Here is a 23,400-nt window from a genome sequence, read left to right as displayed (position 1 = left end):
CTTTTTAAAAAATAATTGAAATCACCTACACATTCTTTTTTAAAACCTACTAGACCACTAAAAGTCTGTATTACGGGTCAATATAATAAAAATAAAGCAAGCAAAGCCGGGATTTAACTCAAGTATCGACTTACCTTGAACATGACCTCTTTACTTTTTTCAAAACAACAAAAACTTTCCAAAGAAAGAGAGCAAAAACCTGAGTGATGTAATGACGAAGTAATCCATAACATTTAAAAATCAATAAAGAGTTTGAAAATAATCTCGCAGTATAAATAACTAGCGGTCCGCCCCGGCTTCGCCCGTGGTACATATTTACGTTTTCTCTACATAAGAACCATATCCTCGTACTTCAAGGAATATAATAAAAAAAAAGAATTATCGAAATCGGTCCACCCGTTCACGCGTGATGCCATGACCAAGGACAACGGGTTTCATTTATATATATATAGATCATTTTATTACTATAATATATATTAATATTATGTAATTAACCAGTTTTACGATAACGATAATATTATATTAATTATAATAGATAATCTGAGCATGACTTTGCGTTTTTACATAGTTTGTTAAAAAATAACGCAGCTCTATAATTTGAGAATAGTTCTATCATAGCTGTGCACCGCGGTTTTACCCGCATTTCTCCGCTTCTGTTGGTCTTAGCGTGATGATATGTAGTTTAAAGCCTTCCTCGATAAAAGGGCTATCTTACAGCGAAAGAATTTTTCAAAACGGACCTGTAGTCCCTGATATTAGCGCGTTCAAACAAACAAACAAATTCTTCAGCTAATATTATTTAAATACCATATTCCATACATGATTTCAATACGATTATTAATCCAATTATATTATTATTATCTATGATTGATTGCATTATATAGAAGCAGATATTAAGTGCTTATTTCAATTATTGCCGTAATTACAATACTATAAGATTTTTCAAGGAGCATATAAAACATAATATTATAACATAGTATAAATAAAAGTAAATCTATTATTTGTAAGATTATTTGTGTACCAAATTATTTGCTACCCGTCTTTAAAGGATTCTTTTCATGCCTACACTAATTCTTTAGTCAATTATTGAACACGGATTTTATATCTTGGCAATGTATTGTTAATTTGTTCTTTTCGCGGTTCATTTAAATATGTGAATTGGTCTCTAAAATGTCATGCCGCATTATGATCTAGGAAAGGCTTTATCATCATCATCAGACCATATACGTTCTCGTAAAATGAAAAAAAAGAGCGCGCGTGCCTAGCATACGTGTCAGAAGTGAAACTTTTTTGACAAGATTCAAATATACCAAAATCGTCGCCTTACTCCATGACGTGACGGTATTTCTATGACGCGATTTTGAAATGTTACTCTCAACGCGCCTAAAGAAGTTCCACTTCAATAAACGCATATCATGCTGCGATGAGGGACGACTTTATTCGAAAACTAGCGTAACTGCGCTCCGCGGTTTTACCCGCAGTGCTCCGCTCCTGTTGGTCAGCGTGATCACTGATCATATATAGCCCATAGCCTTCTTCGATGAATGGGCTATCTTACACCGAAAGAATTTTTCAAATCGGACTAGTAGTTCCTGAGATAAGCGCGTTCAAACAAAAGAACTCTTCAGCTTTTATAATATTAGTATAGATTATTTGTATCAAGTGATATAACATTATGTTTGACGTAATCAATCACCTACTGACTGTATGACGGTTGTGGTTTTGCATCCACGTCATAATTTGTACATTCATTTTATGTATGAATTGACTTCTGTGCGTGTGGACTGTGAATTTAGAATGCCCTTTGCGTAGTAACAGGGCATTTAATATAATATTATCATGGCATTTATATATTATATATCTATGTTATAGCCAAACCCCGATGCTTGGGCACTCGTAGGTTGGACTGGTCAATCCTCATAATGACTTTGTCAAAGCCCAAATAAATGTAGATAATATTTCGGCCTTTTACTAAACAATTTTCATCAGTCGTTGTCTAGCTGAAGCGTCTGCTGCTGACTTCAGTCAAAGGGTGAAATTCAAATGTATTTTGAGGATTGCCTGATGGCTTTTTCCAAACCTAAGATAAACCAGTCCTTCCGCTAAGAGATTGTGTTTCGGGATTTCGGGACTATAACATCTATACGAACTTGAACGCTTTAATTATAGGAACCAAGGAACCGATTTGAAAAATTATATCACTGTTAGATAGCCCATTTATCGAGTAAGGCTATATAGGCTAAGACCAATCACGCTAAGACCAATAGGAGCATAGCAATGCAGGTAAAACCGCAGCTAGTTAGCGAATAAACTGCTGGGCGCAGCCTGTTATTATCTAAAATAATGTATCAAAATTATTATAATACATACAATGGCTAACCCACGCAACTTTGCCTGCTCTCAAAGCCCAAAGGAAATATTTTTGTTACATTTTTCATTTCTACACTGCGTGATGTTATATTGCACGCCTCATAAGCGAAGCGTTGAGGTGGGTACTACTGTCACTTCGCGCAAAACATCTGATTTTTCAAACTTAAAATGTCTTTATGTATCATACATTGCACTTGTAAGATAATACATACACACACATATTAAGAAAAAACACTATTTTTAACGTTCATGATATTTTTGATGTCATTTTTGTTATTTAAACTAGTTAAAAAACAGTTTAAAAAAGTTCTGTCTTGGACGTCCGTGTGTCTGTATGTGCGGATCCTTTTTCTTGTTAACACGATAGCGACCGAAATACTTTACTAATCGAGTCTTTTTTTTTCTCTTACGCTTGAGTATGCTCAGGAATAGAACCCTTTCATTTTTCAGGGTCTGATTCGATGTGGTTTAATTGTTATTAAATAAATAAAAATAATAATTAATAAATATTTATTAAAAAAAAATTATGAGGCGTGCACTTTTGGATTTTCCAAATTATTTTTTGTATATTACAGCCTACACCTTTCTTCCGTAAATTGACTATCCATACAAAAAAATACAGTAAATATCTGAACAAAAATATTGTTTAATTTCAACCAGAGATTTGCGCGTTATTTAAAGAATAAAATAAAACATAACACAGATACCAGAATGTTCCTACTTTAGGGTCGCATTATGACCTCTTATTTCCAGAGATTTGAACGCAGTAATTATTCTGATCATAATATGAATTTGCCAGTCAGTTCAATTCAAGGCGTAAACTGTCTGGAAATAAGAGATCATAATACGGCCCCTGAGGAAGTTTATGCAAAGCTGGTTGACTTAAAAGAACTTAAATGGGGTACCTCCACAGATCACAGAAACTAAAGGGAGATATGGTTAGGGGGCGGGGCCGGTGTCGCAGCAATATGTACAAAAAGAGAACAAGCTGTAGCGGTGCTGTATACGTACGTCACTTACAATCTAGTGTGCGAACGAATAGTCGCTCTCATATTTTTGTGTGATGACACGCACACAACGCGAAGTATTGTTTTGATTTTGTTTACTGCAGTTGTGTGCGTAAATTTTTTATGAGACACGGTTTCGTACTCAGCGCAAGCGATAATTGGCATCTCTCTAGATCTCTATGGGTACCTCCTTTTCAAAGTCGGTTAAAAATTTATCAACATTTGCAGTATCTCAGTTACAGTGGTTAAATGAATGATATTAACACACTTATACCACCCGTTACGGCATGCGTAAGTAAACTTGCTAACTTTCGCTTTTAAAACGTTTATTTTCATTTTAAAATATTTAATAAGTGTGATTCATGGCCACGTCTATGCAAAGGTACAGTTAGGGAATATTAGAAAAGATATGTATTAATAAAAGATGAATGTTCAGTAATTGCTGAGAAATAATAGAACTGTGTTGGTTTCTAATAATTTTATTAAAAACTAGCGGTCCGCCCCGGCTTCGCCCGTGGTACATAATTACGTTTTCTCTACATAAGAACCATCCTCGTACTTCAAGGAATATAATAAAAAAAGAATTATCGAAATCGGTTCAGCCGTTCTCGAGTTATGCGCTTACCAACACATTTTGCGATTCATTTTTATATATAAGACTAGCGGTCCGCCCCGGCTTCGCCCGTGGTACATATTTACGTTTTCTCTACATAAAAACCATCCTCGTACTTCAAGGAATATAATAAAAAAAGAATTATCGAAATCGGTTCAGCCGTTCTCGAGTTATGCGCTTACCAACACATTTTGCGATTCATTTTTATATATAAGATTATAAGAGATGTGTGATTCATGACCACGTCTATGCAAAGGTACAGTTAGGGAATATTAGAAAAGATATGTATTAATAAAAGATTTAAATGACCGTTCAGTAATTGCTGAGACATAATAGAACTGTGCTGGTTTCTAATAATTTTATTAAAAATAAAAATCCCTCAGCAAGAAATATTTTAATGAAAGTAGGATTCTGATAATCCGATTTGAAATTAAAATATAATTTTTATGTGCTAGGTACATGTTTCCTTCCGCACAATTCGTAAATTGATTAAAACAGAAAAAAAGAGCGTGTATGCCGAGGACACGTCATGTCAGAAGTGAAACTTCTTTGGCAAGATATCAAAATCGTAGCCTTACTTCATGACGTGACGGTTTGCTTTGAAGTGATCTTGAAATTTTACTCTCAACGCGCCTAAAGAATTTTCACATCAAAAAAAAGAAAATTAAAAGATAGACTTAACAGCCATTATACAATTCAGCATTTACTGTGATCTTAGTAACAGCGCTGTCAAACATTCCTACAACAATGCTACAAAATTCCCACCATACAATGTTTCCTCATAGATTATTTCTCAGAAATATCCGTGATTAATGAACGTAAGCAATTAATTCATTGAACCCTTTCGTTTAGTAGGTTTTTGGTTATGTCATAATCGATGGTAACTATTTAATGTACTACACTTTTAAACATTTAAATAAATTAAAATATCTGCCTCTTAATTAAATTTTTGGTTTTCTCTCCCAGTACCTTAGCAAAAACGTTAAAAAAATAGCCGAATCGATTAATCCGTTCTCGAGTTTTACGCTTGTAAATTTTCAATATCAAAAATACCAAAATAGTCGCCTTACTCCATGACGTGACGGTATTGCCATGATGCGATCTTGAGATTTTAAACTCAACGCGCTTAAAGAAGTTTCACTTGAAATATGTTTTTGGAAGACATCTATCGCAAAGTTTTAGATATACAATATAACGAAGTCCCGTCTGTATTTTATCAATTAGTATGTCAATGTGAAATTCCGCTATCCCACAATCAGTCAGACAAATCTTGAACTAACCAGTTGTAATATATTGTCAATAAATCTTCGCGGAAAAGATGACGTCCCCTTAAAATTTAACTTTAACCTTCTTATGAATGAATTAGCTGTAATTTGGAGGCTCTTGCCGGTTCTTCTCTGTAGAAACTGCTTTCCGAACCGGTGGTAAATGGTAAAACTATGTTATGGCGGTTCAAAAGTGCTTCTAGAATTTAGAAGAAGTCTAATAATTGTTTGAGTTTGATTTGAATTGACACTAGGGGCTGTATAATATTATTGTTTGTACAGCTAATAGTTTAAATTCAGAGAGAAAGAAGAATAATGTAATATGTGACTGTTTAAATTAATTGGTGTAATCTATAATTTAGAAAAAAGCATAGCAACAAATTTAAAACGCGTCAAAACTTATTTCTGTCTTTTGTTTCAACGTAATCGTATAATTTTTAGAAAGGCCACTTAGAAATCTGGTACCATATTGTAACATAACCTTACAAACTTATACAAGTTTATAAATTCTAAAGTTACATTATAATTTTGGTCCTAATACTTTCTAATTTCCTAAATGACCAAAACTAATAAATTTTTCGTTTAGCACAGGTTACTAAACAATTATTACGTAATTATTACTTTGTAAAATCCAAAGTTGAGTTATAATTTTGGCCCTGAATGTCTGTCTTACTTTCCGAATGTCCTAAATTGTCTAAAACGAATGTACATTCGTTTCAACATTTTGGTACATGCCCTAGGTGGTCTAACTGTAACAGAATGTTACGTAACATTACAAAGTCCGTGCATTTAATGCAGTTCAACGAGATAGAGTCGCCACGCCGTCTCTTCAAGTTTTAATTGGTTTTTGTACAGAATAATGAAGAAACAGAGACAACTTGTATAATTCATATTTTGTATGCCTGATGTAAGAAGCTGATTGAAATAAAACTTTTAGAGATAATGCGGGATTGAGTGGATATGGAGCCTGTATCTGTATGGAATGTGGACATTGTGCAGAATGCCTATATTAAAAAAAATGCAAGAAAAATATATTATTCAGTCAACAAAATTGCAGGGGGACGACGAGGTATGACTTTGACACACTCGAATAGGGTAAATATTTCAATCTATTACATTACCTATATTCGAATTTTGACTGAGCGATGCCGTTTTTTTTAATATGTATATAAAAAGGAAATCTGCAAGTTGCAATTTTGCACCAAGCTACTAATAAAGTGGAAGCAATAGTATTTTTGAAATGTATTCAAGGCTTTTCATTTTTTTTTTGTTCCAAGTATTACGTTCATATAAATTCACCAATTATTTATAATGAAGTTCACCTTGAGAACTCATATTGTCGCGAAAATAGAATAATCCACACGCCAAATTATCGGTACCTACTTAATACTTTACATGCGTGACCCTTTTCTTCTTATAAGAGAGTTGGTACGGTTGTTCTTTTTCTTAAATAACTTTGCATTTATTTTTGTACATTGATTGACTTACATTATTCAATATAGTAGTAACATAAAACCTATGTCACATCGGTAAGTTGTCTTATTTATTTTTTAAGAAATAAACAAAGGAAGAGGCAAAAAAGATAGTTTAAAATTATATACCGTTATTTCTACTTGATTTCGATGTACTCATACGTATAGTTATAGGTAGCACAATATAATTTGACAACTTTCTTGCGTTTTTTTTGTGGTGTCTCTCGATGTTAGCCAGAAGGGCTTCTACATCTTAACACGGACGCGTTTCTTGCGTAGTAGGGGAAGCTTGTACGCATGTTAAAATGTACGAAAAATTGTGCGAAAACTTACCACACTAAGTCAAAAACTTGTAAAGTTAAGAGCCGACTATTATATCTAAGTAACTTACGAAAATAAATTATTGAACGAGTTAAGTGTGTAGATATATTAATGTGAAAGTAACAATGCCAAGTTCAACCTACGTTCCAAAAACGGAAGTTGTAAATGAGACGGTATTTTTATTTTGTCACTCGATAATTACGTGGGTTCATCTGATTGAAGTGATTCTTTTTGTGTTAAATTGTTGTTAGTTGGTCCCATTTTAGATTGAAGGTTACGACGGTGAAATCTTTCAACTGACTTCAAAAGGCAGATTCTCAGATTGGGCATACAAAATTTCATGGGAATTGGACTGGACCGATGTAAGGACTGGTCCTTTCGGAGGAGTATGGTAAGTAGCATTGTGACACGAGAATGAGAGAAGTAGATATATGCATATAATATAGAGAAGACAAGAGAAGAGAAGTCTCTGTTGTTTTATAGTCTGTGCCCTTTCGCCTAGTAACAACTGATGGTAATTGACATCTCTCGGGCGGTCCGATGATTATTGCCAATTGGCTTGCATCGCCTCATGAATGTCACACTGTAAGGGCTAGGGAATCGAACCCGTGACCTTGTGTGTGTGGGTTTGATAAAAGTGTTTTTTTATTGGTCGGTACGGTGACGCATAGGTAGACTTTTTTTGTATCAATTATTAAAATTATGTTAATAGAGGAAAAAATTCACTATAGCAAAAATCATTTAGGTACCTAAATATTTTTTTGTTCCTGAGTGTGTGTAATACGACTTTAATTTTCGTATTTTTATTTCTTTTACTACAATAAATAATAGAGAAATGTTTACAAATAGAAAATTAAATAATAACAACGTTATAGGTATTAGAAATAAAACAAAGGCATTACGACGTTACAAAAAGTGCCAATATTGCAAGAAAAACGGACAACGCGAAAAAAGATAACTATATAAAATATAAATTTAATTCATAATAATAAAAAATGATGCAATTCTGTCTTGTAAAACCAACGCAACAATTATTATGAAATCAGAAAAGCATTCAGAAAAATATATACATATATATACAGGGTGTCCCAGCAACGGTATACTAAGCCCCAAGGAGGTTATAGTTTTGCATACGCTGAGTACGTAAAAAATACTTATAAAATTCCAGACGAATTTTTTTGACAAATAGACGAATTCTCAAAACTCTATGTGTATACCCCTAACAAGCAACCTGCTCAACTTTTCCACCCACACGTGAGCTATCATTTAAAATTATGTTTTCATAGACAAAATGCTCACATTAGCGAAGCGGTATATGCCGGCTGCGCGAAGCTAGAGACGAAAACATGGATTTTAAGGAAAAATTAAGCAAAAAATTTTTGGCGTAATTTTGTTGTTTAAGTATTTTTTACGTGATCAGTGTATGTAAAACTACAAATCCCTTCGCGCTTAGTATACCATTAGCGGGACACCCTGTATATATGTATATATATCAATTCCTTTTCATTATATTTTCTTACAGAACTCTAAAACCGCATATTATAAATGTATTAAAACATAAAATAACTTCAATAGATAGGTAACTGTTTTACAGGAAATAATATTGATTTCTTTCTATAATAGAATGTCATTTTCCGTTGTTTGTGGCCATGAAAAAGGCGTTTATAAAGTGAAATATAGATTTGATTGTGTTTCTATGTTTGTTTGGTTGTTTACCAAATTAGAACCGAATTAGAAATGCAGAACTTATAATTGATACTTAGATGTCATAGGTTGCCTGGAAGAAGTCGCATCTAAGCGACAAGGCCGCCAAATTTTACATTATATACAAATTTGTCTTATTGTAAAATGTTATTTATTGCACTGTACAATAAAGTGCCTTTTATTTTATTTATTTATTTATACTTTATAGCTTTTCGCAGCTTCGCCGCGTAGTCAATATAAAAACCGCATAGTTTCCCTTCCGCTTTCAGTACTATAACACAAGTCGTATTATATTCCACCTTTGACACAAAAAAAAATTAGGCTACTTTCTTTGCTAAATGTTAACCAATTTTACCTTTTTTTAAGTCACCTTAAAATTGTTAATTGAACAGTTGAACACGTGGATCAATAAATCGCTCGTTTCGTGGCCACAACACAGAACTACTCGACAAGGAAGAGATTGTATCAAAAGCGAACCAACTTTATTTATTCCTTACTTTGTTGTAAACTGGAAAAAATTAGCTCAATCAATTATTTTAATAAAATGTTACTGACAATTATTAAATCCTACTTATAATATATTAACGCGATAATTTGTGAGAATTGATTTTTGGTAGTACATGTACAAACGGCTGAACGGATCTTGATGAAATTTGGCACATTGATAGATTACGTCAGGCCATAACTAGTGGCAGCTAAAGATAGAAGAATATTATAATGAGGTATGTTTTTATGAATTTTTAAACAGAAATCGTGCCTATGACCTAATAAAAACTACCTCTTCCGTAATCTATAATCTACATAATATAATCAGCTGAATATGTTTTTCAATTCTTTGAAATGTAACTATAAATTAAATATTTGTATTGCAACATGAAAATCTTTTAAGTGTAAATCAATCGTAAGCAAATCAATTATTGAAGTGAAACTTCTTTATCGGGGTTGGAAAAAAATTTAGTGTAACATTATTTCGTTACGCGTGACATTTTTCCGTTACGCACCATCTTTTTCTTAACCCTACCACGCGTGATTCGACGTATTTCTGTAAAGTTGTATATAGTAAATTATTTTTTTGAAAAATAAGGTCATAAAGAAGTTTCACTTCTTACGTGTGTACTGTGTACTGTGTACACAGACACATTTTTTTAATTTCAGTTCAATTGTACTATACGACGTGACTTTTAAAAGAACAACTAGGTTACATATGAAACATCCAGATTAAACTAGCAAGTTTCGGAAATTTAAATCTGTACTAATATTATAAAGCTGAAGAGTTTGTTTGTTTGAACGCGCTAATCTCGGGAACTACTGGTCCGATTTGAAAAATTATTTCGGTTTTAGATAGCCCATTTATCGAGGAAGGCTATAGGCTATATATCATCACGCTAAGACCAACAGGAGCGGAGCACTGCGGGTAAAACCGCGGAGCACAGCTAGTCAGAAATAATACCAACTCACACTTGGTCAGCGTGTATAGCCAAAACAGAACTCAAACATTTATTTATACAACTCGACTTGTTTCACAAGTGTTTTTGAATCGTCACATACAACTGTAATATCATTACTACATATTATCATTTATAGCTATATCAACAAAAAACAAGCAAAGTCACACGAAAATTCAAGTATATAATTGATATTCGACAAAATGTCGATTAAACATTATATAGAAACCTTATAGACCGGGAGATACTGACACAAAATTTCGAGTCATTTGTAACAGGATGGCGGTTCTACAGGGTTCTTAGTACGCAATGACAAAAAGAAAAATGATGGTGTGAACGCTGGTACCGGCGGCTTAGTCGCGTGGGCGTTAGTCGAACTCGTCGGAAAATAGCGAAAGTCAAACGATTTGTAACAGTATGGCACTTATTTTTCCTGGAAGTTTGAGGATCAAAGAATATAAATACTAAATTTCAAAGATCTAGGTGTTGGAAATCTTCACTTATATAAATTAATACTAAATTAATTTTTCAAGTATGACAGCACTTTTTCCCCCTACTAGAAGTATGGCAAATATAATAATGGTCACATTTTATCAAATACTCTCCAAAAATCCAAATGCAATACTGGTACAAAAAGTTTGGCGAAATAAATTTTTTTTGCAGATTTTCGGCGGTATGGCGACCATTTGGAATCGTCCGAAAAGTATGGCATGGCGATTTTCGTAAATGGCTGCACGACGATGGTTACCTGTGCAAAAGTTAGCCTGGTACAAATGGTTGAATAATTGTTTTATTTAAATCAACATATTCGCGTCGGTATGGCGGGCTGTAAGTCACACCGGAAAAGTATGGCATGACACTACCGCCTACTTCTTTTTTATGGGCTATCGGTAAATACTAAAATTTTTGTGTTACAAATCGTTTGACTTTCGCTATTTTTCCGACGAGTTCGGCTAACGTCCACGCGACTAAACCACCGATACCAGCGATCACACCATCATTTTTCTTTTTATCATTGCGTACTAAGACCCCTGTAGAACCGCCATCCTGTTACAAATGACTCGAAATTTTGTGTCAGTATCTCCCGGTCTATTACTCAATTAATAATAAGTTGGCATTTATCAATGAATTAACTCAAGTCAGCAGACTGAAATTAGGGTGCGATTACGACTTCTAAGAAATAGTTTCGCTGATGCTCTCTTTATTGTAATAATTGAATATGTTTCATTTACGCTTGTGTAATTTTAGCGTGTTTGGTTTATTTAACTATTATGTTAAGAATGGTTAAGAATTCACAAGTTTGAGAGATTTTTTAAGAAAAAAATCGATCACGAGCGGAATTCGAACTCAGCGTCTTCCGCCTTCCCGTGGTCGAATTATTTCCATTCGTTAAAAATTTCTTTAGAGCAAGAGCTGTGATCTTTTAGTGTATTCAGCTAGCGTATTCAGTGTTGTTCAGTATTAGAACATAGCTTAAAATCTTTGTGAACGCACTAAGAACAACAAAATAAATAATAATGCACTACCGACGCCTGTTTACACTAAATGACAAAGTGGGGAGAGAATGGGCATTCGCTCGTTTGATGTAACAGCACCGTAATAAAATTTTTCATTAAAAGTTTTCCAGTTGCTTGCTTCAAGTTAATATTCTTACTAGAAATTAATCGGAATATGGCTTCTACTGAGAAGAATCAGTTAGATACCTTAATATGTGATTGAATGAAATAACTTTTGCACCACATTTCAAGTAATTTTGAAATGTGTTGAAACCATGTTGAAACATGTTTGAATTTTTTAAGTGAAACTTTTATTACATCGTCTCAAACTGTTTGGTCTGTGTAGCGCATGTCGCGTGTATCGCGGCTGCCGAGTAGGTATACCTACTCGGCAGCCGCGATACACGCGACATGCGCTACACAAAGCAGTGTTCGGAACCGTTCGAACAGTTTCACATTTACCGTGGTTTCATAAAACCACACAACATTTTTTATTTACTAAGCTTTTGAACATAAAGTAGTTAAACGAACATACATAAAAACTAAAAATCGTCTGATCTATAATAGGAGTATGAATAATATACCTAAGCAGTAAGCACCCTTGTTGTAATAGTTCACTTAGCTTTTTTTATACTTCAGAATAAAGTGCTTTGTACTTAATCTCAACTTAATGACATAAATACTCCTGTAGGTTGCTTAAAAACGAGTCATTAAAATCATTTAAATCGAATTACGAGTTCTTTTTTATTATTTACAGCCTGGATTTATATAATTTAATACACATTATACATTTTTCAAATCTTGAAACATCTATAATCAAACTTCTAAATTAGAACGCTTATTAATAACTAGCTACGCTTCGCGGTTTTACCCGCGTGGCTCCGCTTCTGTTGGTCTTAGCGTGATGATATGTAGCATATAGCCTTCCTCGATAAATGGGCTATCAAACAACGAAAGCAGTTTTCAAATCGGACCGGTAGTTCCTGAGATTAGCGCGTTCAAACAAACAAACAAACTCTTTATAATTTTATTATAGATATCGCACTACCCAACCCAACGAAGAGATCGATTAAAAAATTGCGATTCAGTAAATAGTATGTTCATATGAAAATATTTTATCGTTTATACACAACGTAGTATAAATATATAAATAACATATTATAATTATAATATTTCTTTGACGATAAAAATTTAAAGAATGCTATATGGTTACGGTAAATAACTAAACGTGACCAATTAATGATCGTAAAATATGACACATATTTTTATCAGGATTAAAAAATTCTTTGCATATTGTAACGGAAAACTATGTTAATATGAATAGGCACTAGATTTCCGCCCGCGGCTTCTTCCGCGTGGCAAAAATAAATTCCCAAGGGAATGAGATGTTTCACAGCGCTATAAATTAGCCTATTTTTCTCTCTAGCCTACATACCATCTCCAGAAAAAATATACTAGTCTTAAAGGACTAAAAAATACCCTTTTATTTATGAAATTACTAGGTTTCCGCCCGCGGCTTCGCCCGCGCAGTCAAAGAAAAACCCGCATAGTTCCCGCTCCCGTGGGATTTCCGGGATTGCGTCATTTTCCCGGAATAAAAAGTAGCCTATGTCCTTTCTCGGGTATCAAAATATCTCCATACCAAATTTCATGAATTGGTTCAGTAGTTTAGGCGTGATTGAGTAACAGACAGACAGACAGAGTTACTTTCACATTTATAATATTAGTATGGATTCTATTGTCACCGATCCTTGCTAGACTGCCTCCTCGGTAAAATGGTTGACGCGTGAGAATAACACCGAGGGGTCCTGGGTTCGATTCCCGGTGGAGACGAAAAAAAAAATGTCTTGGTCTGGTAGGACACAGAAGGCTGATTGATCATCTACTTGCCCCTAAAGAAAATATATCAGTGAAATAGATGTATAATGCATCTGCCCCTTACCCCACTAGGGGACATGGGACACACCGGTCACACCGCTCCTTGATAAGTAGGTACACAAAGTTTGAATTAAATCAGTCCGTTTAACGGTTTAAAATGGTTCAAAATCGAGTTTAAAGGAGTCGGTTACATACAGGTGAAGCTTAAAAAAGCGTGTTAAAAATGATACTATTATTTAATCTCTCCGTTGCGACGTGAAAGATAGACAAAAAATATTCTTCACTTTGTGGTAGAGTGGTTAGTGGTAATGGTTGTAGAGAGAGTGTATTCGATTCCTGCTATTTAAAATTGTGTGAAGAATGGAGATTTTTTTTTCTGTAAGTAGTATTACTTTAACTCTATTTATTCATGAATAGGTATATGTATAAATACATATACCATCAATTGAAGATAGCACCATACCTTTGTACACGCACTATTTAATATTTTAATATTTTATATAAAAAAGTCTCAAAGCAATTGTAACCTCTTCAAGCGAGATTAGAAAGTAACTTATTACATATTTAAGTTGAAATCACAGATACTTTAATGTTAACTTAAGTGCCACTTAAACTGCAGTTAAGTTGATCTTGAAAGGCGAATCAGACGTTCTTATTTTTTATCCAAGGTTACTTGTCTAGACTTTCGAAAACCTTAAAGGCTAGCGCAAAAAGTATCAGCTGCGATTTCTTTACGACAATTGCTGAGTTATCTTTCATATTTTCTTATGAATTTACTAGCTGCGCCCCGCGGTTTCATCCGCGTGGCTCCACTCCTGTTGGTCGTAGCGTGATGATATATAGCCTATAACTTTCCTCGATAAGTGGGCTATCTAACACCGAAAGAATTTTTTAAATCGGACAAGTAACTCCCGAGATTAGCGCATTAAAACAAAGAAAGTCTTCAGATTTATAATAGTATAGATAATGTGCTGTGCTATAAGTCTAGTATTGGCGGATACCATGATGTCGTATAGCTGTATTATTTCCAATGTGGGAAATTGATGGCGCTAGACGTCGTATGTAGCGCTGTCCCTTTCCCACACTGGGAAAAATACTGCTTTAAGACATCATGGAATGGCTGGTCCTATGTTAGTATTTGAATGTAGTAAATAAGTTAAAAAAAAAATTGGTTGTCTGTAAAGTCGGTTTACTGACGATAGTTGAACGTGACAACGTCCGATTGTGCTTCTTTGTCGCTCGTTCCGCGCTCTCGCTTGCACTTCAAGACTTCATGGAACGCCTCAGAGCGAGGTAACGCCGCATGAGTCATGTTTTTTCGTGCGTGCAGCCGGCTCTATCGAATTATAAGACGTTGTCACGTCAAAAACACATACAAGTGTACAAAGCTTGAATTAAATCAGTCCATTTTTTGCAAAGTTTCTCTAGAACTCTATAAATGATGAACTTATGATTTTTAACTTCAAAGAGCAAAAGATAAGAACCCTTATCAATGATACCAACACCATTACTTGAGCAAATAGGCAATGAATTTAATAATATTAGGTATAGCTTTGCCTCGCGGTTTTACCCGCATTGCTCCGCTCCTATCGTTCTTAGCGTGATCATATTTAGCCTATAGCCTTCCTCGATAAATGGACTATCTAACAGTGAAATAATTTTTCATATCGGACCCGTGGTTCCTGAGATTAGCGTGTACAAACAAACTCTTCAGCTTTATAATATAAGTATAGATTTGCAAAGTTTCTTTAACGCGATAGATGTTTAACGACTTCAAACAGCTAAGATAAGAGCCCTTATCAATGGTAACAACACCATTACTTGAGCCAATAGGCAATTCTTGTATTATATATTATGATTTGTTCAATTTCGATTCAAAGATAAATGATTTTTCTGAACTTTGAAAGCGCCATCTAGCCATAAGCTAATCAAAACTAGATGACTGATAGGGACTTACTACTTACATATAAATATAAAAATAATACATATAGTATATGTTACTATTTACTTAAAATATCCAATACATATCCATAACTTTAGTTAATAATTGATTAAACCCATGGCCTCATTTATACATATTTCGGGTATGTTACTACGCTTATCAAATAGCTAAATCCTATCCTATACTAACAGTATAAATGCAAAAGTTTGTGAGGATGGATGTATGTGTATGTATGTATGTTTGTTACTCTTTCACGCAAATACCGATTACAATGAAATTTATAACAAATATAGAGGGTAACTTGGATTAACAAATAGGATAGGTTTTATCCCGGAAATCCCTCGGGAATGGGAACTATGCGGGTTTTTCTTTGAAAGTGCGGGTGAAGCCGCGGGCGGAAAGCTAGTAATATTAAAAATCTAACACGAATCTTGGCATAATATAGGTAATTATGTAATAATGTCGTAATTAGCGACTAAGATATTCATCAATACATCTGTAACTAAAATAATAGAATATTTTAAATGCTACTAAAATTTAGTTTATCGATCACACCACAATAATTGATGAAATTTATCACAGAGATAGGTTATAATATATTCCAGAATTTGGAGTTAAATAAGTATCTATGTACTAAGTGTACGCAGTTACAGGTTGCTAATATTTTTAGTTCTAAAAATAATTCATAACTAAACAAGTTATATTTTGATAGAAAAATGTAAAACAGTATTTAAAGACTTAAAGAGATATAAAAGTTACTAACAAAACTGTCCGTTAAAACAATCGGGTGTAAGGGGCGTTGCTTACAACGTTATTATTTCAAATTCTAACTGTTTCTTCAAAGTTTAATACATTTTGTATGTTGAAAATGATAATAAAACCTTACCTTGAAAATACACGTGGTTAATACTGCTTGCACTTTTCACACAATATCGTTACTTTATAGCGAAATACAGATAATGCTGTATCCGAATAATTTTCATTTTGTTTTTGAAAAGAGGTTTTACTGGCGACACGTGGTCACAGAATTCAAAATTAGAACTGGCACGGAACAATGTTTAATAAAAAAAACAGCAATGGCGGCGATTTCGAAAATCGAATGTTCCCGCTGGAATACGATATAGTGACGTGTGCGTTCGGAAGGAAGTATCGATAACTTTTTTCGTATAAACGCCCGCGTGCGCGACCTCGAATGCCGCGTTATGTACTGAAGGTAAGGTATCTTTATCAAACGTAACTGACGTTTGCAGCTTAACTTTAAGAATGTAATAACATTATTCTGAGTAGTGTTGCATTTTACTGTCATATCGATTCTTTATTGCGTCAGCTTCAGTTAAAATGTGATATTATAATTTAGTGGTTAATTGCGTTCAAGTTAATAGTGTTAATGAACTGTAACGGTATCGTGAATTTTAATTTATTTTATAGTATTCTTTTTAATTGGAATTGAAGATATTCCAAAATTTCATTTGGATCTATGTTAAAATGACGTTAATACTTTCTTCGTTGGAAAGTGGGCCTTGAACTGGAAAATTACAACAATCGCACAGAAGATTGGTGTTGGAGCGTACGTGACTGCGTGTGCTTCGTTTCATAATTACTCATAACCTTTACTGCAGCCAGAACGAGAAATGGTAATATTAACTATTATATTTCACTAGGAAGTAGAGAATATTTGAACGTTTAACTGATAAGTGCTTATTTACTAATGCCAAATGTGTGTATAGCGTGAAATGAAGACCTCCAGTTCTTTATGCTTATAGCATGTGTCAGCTTATTATATGATTTGGATATAACTGGATATAAACGGAACAAAATGTGTGATAATAATTGAATCATTCGACAGCCCTGACCGTCGAATTAGGGATATCCTGTACGTTGAAATTTCCTTCCTATATAATGAAACGGTAATAATTTAACATTACAGTTTTATGTATTACGTATTTAAATAGTGTTAGGGAAAAAGTTATGTACATATTCTTGACGTAGATACAATAGTGACGAACAGAGGTAATTATCTACAAAACTGGCATTGACTTTGACATTGTAACATTGAAGAATGCTTCCACAATGGAATTGAAGGGGAGCCAGGGTAATTACTCCACGAATCTAGAGAAGCCCTTAGTACCTAACTTTATTAGGAAGTCTCAAATTGACGTGTTCCGTTGATATATATGACGACATTGTTACAATGTTGGCGGGAATGCTGTGTGGCCTTCAATGTATTCTACAATTTGAAGAATTTGAGTCTTATGAATTCCTTTACTTCACTACGTTATATAATTATACATATATGTATGAAAATATACATATATGTATTAAACTCCTGGTTGCGTATCTTCATGGCGATAGTATTTCACTTTAGTTAAACAGTGCACAAAATTTTAATTAAGTATTTTTCGTCCAGCTTGAAATAAATCCAATTAATTATTTTCACATAAATCTGATGAATCATACAAAAAACATTTATGTGCTTTAGATACTTCTACTATTACATAATTAATTAGCTCTTTAATAGTGGCCAAGCATATATTTATTTATGAAAAAATGTAGCCATAGATAAAAATTTGCGTCATTATTTTTAATACTTCTTACCAGCCCAAAATTGTATTATATGTATACTTATGCTTTCAATGCTATAAAATCAAGATCAACATGTATTAATGTAACTGTGATGAAAAAAATGGCGATTCAAAGTGCCTAATAATGTAACGCAAAATTATTACACTAGATCGTTGTTTTAATGGTTCTGTCGATTGTTTGATTAAACCTTTGTAATTATCTTGGCGTGTATCATAACAACATACTAATTTAGTAGCAAAATACCCAGCGATGACCAAGTGCTCGTATAATAATAATAAATTAAATAGTAACAATATTTTAAGAAATATGTGTACAACATGGATCAGTTTCAGTGAGTACCTATTTGAACATTTAGATTTTCCAGATTTTTTAGATTTACGCGATTATAATCCATAATTTCAAATAAAATAAGTACAATTCTATAACCTCGTTATTTTATCGATACGTGCACAAATTACGACATTTGTACATCACTAGCGAGCACGTAACAAGGGTGTGTCATGACGCCATTATCTCAAAGATAAAAACGCGCGTACGCGTAAATTTTATTTAAATTAATTATCTACTAGTAAAATTAAAGTTAGTTTCCTTATCAATAAAAAAAAAACTAATTGTGATTTTCTTAGAATTATCGTCAATAATTTTACATGATAATTTTTTTTGACAATAATGTGGCAGGCAAAGTTGTGACATATTATATTAAGATTTTTTTTATTATTTAAAAAAAATTGTGTCTATCTATTCGTACCTATTATACATTTATTCCAAAATTTAAAAATTGTATTAATTATTCGGGCAATAATGAAATATGGCAGGCACTGATAATATCAATCCAAAACAATTTAAAATAAAAAAAAACCTTTCTCGCGAATCTACGATATTCATTTGTGAAAACAGAATGAAAATTGGTGCAATATTTTTTGATTATATTACGTATTATATTATACCTACTATAGCTTTCATCCCGCGGCTTCGCCCGCGCAGTCAAAGAAAAACCCCGCATAGTTCCCGTTCCCGTGGGATTTCCGGGGTTACGTCATTTTCCCGGGATAAAAAGTAGCCAATGTCCTTTCGCGGGTATCAAAATATCTCCATACCAAATTTCATGCAAATTGGTTCAGTAGTTTAGGCGTGATTGAGTAACAGACAGACAGACAGAGTTACTTTCGCATTTATTATATTAGTATGGATTATGTACCTAGGTAGTGATAGTAGTAGAAGTATTATAAATATAAAGAAGGTACACTCTTATTTCAAAGTCGGTCAAAACCATTTCTCATGTCCGTTAGTTTATTAAAAAAACCTACGGAAATGAGAGATTTTATTCCGCATTATAATTACAGTAAACATAGATATCCAATGCTATTTCCTATACATATTAGTATAGCAACGCATTATCTATATTATTTTTAGGGTTCCGTATTTATTTATGTATGTACTAGCTCTCCGCCCGCGGCTTCGCCCGCTTTGTTTAAAAACTAATAAATTATATACTAAAACGTAAAGTTTTAAAGATTTAAGCATACATAGGGACATAGGGACACAGAGAAAGCGACTTTGTTTTATACTTTGTAGTGATGATACGTTCAAACCACAGATCACAGAAACTAAAGGGAGATAATATGGTTAGGGGGCGGGGCCGGTGTCGCAGCAATATGTACAAAAAGAGAACAAACTGTAGCGGTGCTGTATACGTACGGCACTTACAATCTAGTGTGCGAACGAATAGTCGCTCTCATATTTTTGTGTGATGACACGCACACAACGCGAAGTATTGTTTTGATTTTGTTTACTGCAGTTGTGTGCGTAAATTTTTTATGAGACACGGTTTCGTACTCAGCGCAAGCGATTGGCATCTCTCTAGATCTCTATGGTTCAAACTTCAAACCATTCGTAACCCAAGTTTTACTCATGTCTTTTATAATTTAAATTATCTCCTTGGTATAAGGATTTTAAGGTACAATACAATACACAAAACGGCTCTGCAAATTTTGATATGCTTTTGCAGTGTTATCTCTACTACTTATACATATAAAAATAAGTCAGGTTTTCCTTCCTGACGCTAAGTATAACTCCAGAACGCACGAACCGATTTCCACGGTTTTGCATTCGTTGGAAAGGTCTCGGGCTCCGTGAGGTTTATAGCAAAGAAAAGGTGTCTCTGGTGGCGAAACGGAGTTCGCCCGATTTGCTAGTCCATACTAATATTATAAATGCGAAAGTAACTCTGTCTGTCTGTCTGTTACTCAATCACGCCTAAACTACTGAACCAATTTGCATGAAATTTGGTATGGAGATATTTTGATACCCGAGAAAGGACATAGGCTACTTTTTATTGCGAAATATGTACCACGGGCGAAGCCGGGGCGGACCGCTAGTAGTTTATAATTTATAACATACTTCGATATTCTCTTTGTTGGAACAGAAATAATACAAAAACAACAATCTTAATCAGTTTAGTACAATTTGAGGTTTAAATTATTACTGAAATAAACATGTCACGGTAAAATTGTGAAAATAGTTACATTACAAAATATCTATCCCGTGAGTTTGTAATCTATAATGAACCCGCGAGATTGTAATTTCAAATTTGTCATAAAATTGTGATCCGCGACAGTGTATTGATTACAAATTATTTATTTATTTATTTGATACACCAATTACAATTCACATAAGTACCTACATTAATATTTTTACTTGATCTGAATTGTCCATAAAAGGGGGCGCATACCTACAACATTGATAAAAAGAGTCTCTACAAATTTTCAGGTTATTGATTTTAATTTTTTAAAGTTAAATTTAACACATTATATTGCTTCGGTTGTTAATTAATATTTATTTGTTATTATATCTATGTGAAACGGTTAAATTTTGAAATAGACATTCTGTCAACTTGCACTAATGGATTTTGGGATAAACAAATTCTGGAAAATACATTACTGCAATATATTCGTCCAATGATGTTTTTACATCAAACTAGTGAATGCTCATTCTAAGCCCAATATGTCAAATTATTTAAGTGTAAACAGGCGTAGAGCATTCTTTTGTTGTTCTTGGTGCGTTCGAAAAGATTCAATGAATTTTCTAATAGAACACAGAATACGAGTTTTCGTTTACGCTTAAAAAATCACGAAAGAATGCTCTTGTTCTAACTCCAGCTCTATTTCATTCGATGTAAATGATCCGTTATTGTCTAACAAAAAATAATGTGTTAAACTGCAAGCAAATTTTACGAATATTTAATTTTTTTCGCTAATTTTACTGATCCCAATTTTTCGACAGTTTGCCATCTCGCGAGTTAGATTATAAACTAACGCTTTTTACAATCTTACGGCAGCATAAACAATAAACATCAAAGTAAGATCCTGCACGTGACTAAATAAAATTAACATATACCTACCTATGTGAAAAAAAATCATAGGGCTGTCAAAAATTAATTTTTGAAGTGAAACTTCTTTATCGGGGTTGTACAAAAATTTAGTGTAACATTTTTGCGTTACGCCATACGCGTGACAATTTTGCGTTACGCCACTCGTGACATTTTTAAGGTCATAAAGAAGTTTCACTTCTTACGTGTGTACACGTAAGTACACGCATACATTTTTTATTTATTTTTTAAATTTTGTTCGCAGTAACGTTATTTTTAGTATAAGTTCGTTTGCGAATTGCGTAGTTACAAAGATAGTTTAAGACATTAAATTGGATTTCGTGAGTATTAGAAACAAATAAATTAAGATAATTATCTAAAATAAAAGGCACTTTACTAGCTTCACTCTTTAAATTTAATTTAATTGCAAAAACTACGACCAGTATCAGAACAATATAATAATATTATGACGAAATTTTCGTATAAGTAGGTATGTAAAAAGAAAGAAATAATAAGCATAAGTGACAACCCTAACTTGAACTAAATGTAAACATTATTTCAATATCTGTTATTATCCATAATTCACACCTGTATATGAATTTAAACAAAATATTATGTACATTACTATGCAAAAATTGAGATAGGAAATATCTTTTGAACTTTAACATCAATTAACGTATCTTATATCTGAGTAAAAATATTTTTTTAAACCTTAGATAGAATTTTTGTGTTTAATATAAGCAAAAAATTTATCAAAAACAAATAACTTAAAATATACAAACGGAATAAAAGTATTTTGAGCTGAAACAATTAGGTCAAAACAGCTTACGATCAATTTTTGAAGTGAAACTTCTTTATCGGAGTTGGAAAAAAATTTTGTGTAACATTTTTCCGTTACGCGCCATCTTATTCTTATCCCTATCACGCGTAATTCGACGTATTTCTGTAAAGTTGCATATATAGTAAATTATTTTTTGAAAAATAAGGTCATAAAGAAATTTCACTTCTTATGTATGTACACTATTACACGCACACATTTTTTTTTATCTACTTTTTATATACCTAGTTGCTCTTTTAAAATTATGTATAGGTAATAGGTATGTATATTATTTAATTTTACATATTAATATGTACCTACATCTAACATAATGTCTAATGATGATGCCATAGAATCCTGTGGTTCTTACGCGACAACTTTGAACTTTCCACGGATTTTCATCATCCATATATTAATGCTATCTATAATAGGCTTTCTGAACTAATACATTTTTTTAATAAGCAAGAAATTCCATAGTTGCGTTTAAAATGCTTTTAAAATATTTAGGTATATTACTAAGTCCATTATCAGTAACATAAAGTATCTACCTATATTTATTCACAGACCTTACGCGGGTCAAACAACGTTTTAAAATTAATCTATTATACAGGGATATATAGGGATTATCAAGCCATTAAGACCGAGACTAAACTTAGGTTTCAACGTAAATCCTAATTAAGTGTTCCATATGCCAGATCACTAACTGAATACTAATGTATCTAAATTTAGGCTAAGTCATTGGATATTGTAATTACTAGGTCTTTAGAACTATACTTATAACTGTTTGTCCTAAAAACAACACCGCCCTACCACAGTATTACCATATTTACAATTAAGAACATCCAAAAATAAAGTGTCCACGTAAATAATATTTAGCAGTGCCAATATCTGTAATTATATATTTATGAACAAATAATTACATCAGATTTAATAATAGCAATTATTTTGAATGTACATATGAATAAATGATTTCATCATAATATTAATAATCACAATTGTTTTATTTCCCATTTGTTGCAACCCGTATTTTCGTGTGGCAGCGTAAGTACCTACGCTGGCGGCGGCATCGCGCGACATCAAAGGCGATTCCTTACTGTAGGAAATAATATTGTAATACTGT

At 33.1% G+C, this 23,400-nt stretch overlaps 1 protein-coding gene across 1 annotated transcript in view; it reads right to left on the bottom strand.

Annotated features, from left to right (window-relative positions):
• Positions 1-16,706, bottom strand: part of LOC149476449 (neural/ectodermal development factor IMP-L2-like) — a 59,112-nt gene extending 42,406 nt beyond the window's left edge. The window contains exon 1 of the mRNA XM_089711833.1: positions 16,400-16,706. The gene's annotated coding sequence lies outside the window, so the exon portion shown is untranslated. The remainder of the gene's footprint in view (positions 1-16,399) is intronic.
• Between the last annotated feature and the right edge of the window lie 6,694 nt (positions 16,707-23,400).

This window comes from Colias philodice, chromosome 27, assembly GCF_061535455.1.
Source record: "Colias philodice isolate Cphi_HAF_F1 chromosome 27, ilColPhil1 Martin Lab GWU primary, whole genome shotgun sequence".
In the NCBI taxonomy this organism is placed as follows: Eukaryota; Metazoa; Arthropoda; class Insecta; order Lepidoptera; family Pieridae; genus Colias; species Colias philodice.
Note: the sequence above shows the minus strand (reverse complement) of the source record. Positions and strands in the feature narration are given on the sequence as shown.